The 1,781-nt window shown below is 36.8% G+C and overlaps 1 protein-coding gene across 3 annotated transcripts in view; it reads left to right on the top strand.

The window, feature by feature from the left end:
* Positions 1 to 918, top strand: part of LOC113525848 (RNA-binding motif, single-stranded-interacting protein 1) — a 55,506-nt gene extending 54,588 nt beyond the window's left edge. For all 3 annotated transcript variants that reach the window (XM_053233872.1, XM_026912447.3, XM_026912448.3), the window contains one exon: positions 1 to 918. This exon is cut by the window's left edge. The gene's annotated coding sequence lies outside the window, so the exon portion shown is untranslated.
* Positions 919 to 1,781: the final 863 nt, after the last annotated feature.

The following is a 1,781-nucleotide window of genomic DNA, read 5'->3' as shown; positions in this document are numbered from 1 at the left end:
AACAAAAAAAATGATTTTTTTTAATGCAAATGTTGTTGTTATGAGGATAGATGTGCGTTGAACGTGATTTAATCTTGTCTAGACATTCAGTTTCATAGTTTCAAAGGCAAAAACACTGCTGCTTAATCACAGGATGTTTTGGTAGTCGGCCATGACAAAGAGATGAACGAAAGAAGGAGAAAAATAAAGAGGAACAAATCTAAACTGAAGGTTGTGGTATTCCTCGGATCTGTTCCTGAAACTTTGCCGCTGTTCAGTCCCAATCCAGACTTTTAGCAGCACAACCCTCACAGCTCTGCTGGAATGACTGTGTGTGTGTGTGTGTGTGTGTGTGTGTGGTCTGAGACTACGGTGTGTGTGGGCAGTGATTGAAGGATGCTTGAGGTGTGTGTGCGTGCGTGTGTGTGTGCGTGTGTGTGTGCGCGCGTGCGTGTGTGTGCGCGCGTGTGTGTGTGTGTTTGTGGTGTGTAGCAGGAGCTCTTGTGTGTGGGCGATTCTGCCAGTTAACACCTGAAACAAGTGCCAATGTTTAGCTGGATGAACGAGTGGGAGACTGCAGACAGAAAGAGTCGCTAATGAACATGAAACATCATATACTAGACAGCCATTAAGTTATGGAAAAAGTAATAATTTATGAACAGAGAACTTTGTACAGACTGTTTGAAGAAATAAAAAGGTTTTTCATAGAGATATCTATATGAGAGTTATTTTTATTTTATTTTATTTTGTTTGTTTTATTTTACATGTGCTACAAAATTGCCAGTGGTAACTTGCCCGGTTAAAGAGAAATCTTCCTCTGTAAATTTTTTGGTAGTGTTTGTCAAAGCCATTTTTTTTGTCTAGATTGTTCTTTACATTCTGTTTTTGTCCATTCTTTTGATTTTTTTTAAAATAAAAATTCAAATTGGTTTGTGTAGACTTTCTATCTTTCTATGGTTGAAGCAGAGGAGATACACAGCTCATAAAAATGATCCCATAAAATAAACGTTACACACAATACTCAAACATTAGTGGAAAGTATATTCAAATATTCTCATTAATAGTCAATAGTATTCTTTTCTCTAAACTAAGTGCTAAAATTATAGATACCCCTAAAGAATATGTTAAATAGATGGAAAGAGAACTGTCTTTCTTTAAAAGATACAGGCCTCTCTGAAAGTATTGGAACAACAAGGTCAATTCTTTTGTTTTAGCTATACATTGAAGACTATTTTGTTGAGATAAAAAGATAAATATGAGGTGATAGATCAGTATTTCAGCATTCATTTCTTGACATTTACAACTAGATGTGTTAAACAACTTAGAACATGGCACCTTTTGTTCGAACCCACCCATTTTTCAAGTGATCAAAAATATTGGAACATGTGACTGACAGCTGTTTTTTTGCTGCTCAGGTGTGTGCTGTTTGATTGATTTTTTTTAAAACAATTAATAGCTCTGAATTTGTACTCTTGGTTTAAGCCCTGGGTTGCAACTGTGAAGACTGTAATTGTTGTTAAAAAGGATAAACCTACATGAAGGCCAGAGAGCTGTCTATGGCAGAAAAGCAAACCATTTTGAAGCTGAGAAAAGAGGGAAAATTGGTCAGAGCCATTGCACAAGCATTGGGCATAGCCAATACAACAATTTGGAATATCCTGAAAATGAAAGCAACCACTGGTGTACTAACAACCAGACATCAAACAGGTCAGCCAAAACAACAGCAGTTGATGACAAACATTGTGAGAGCAGTGAAGAAAAACTCAAAAACATCACCAACAACCTCCACAGTGCAGGGTAAA

Source organism: Pangasianodon hypophthalmus, chromosome 5 (genome assembly GCF_027358585.1).
Source record: "Pangasianodon hypophthalmus isolate fPanHyp1 chromosome 5, fPanHyp1.pri, whole genome shotgun sequence".
Taxonomy (NCBI): domain Eukaryota; kingdom Metazoa; phylum Chordata; class Actinopteri; order Siluriformes; family Pangasiidae; genus Pangasianodon; species Pangasianodon hypophthalmus.
Note: the sequence above shows the minus strand (reverse complement) of the source record. Positions and strands in the feature narration are given on the sequence as shown.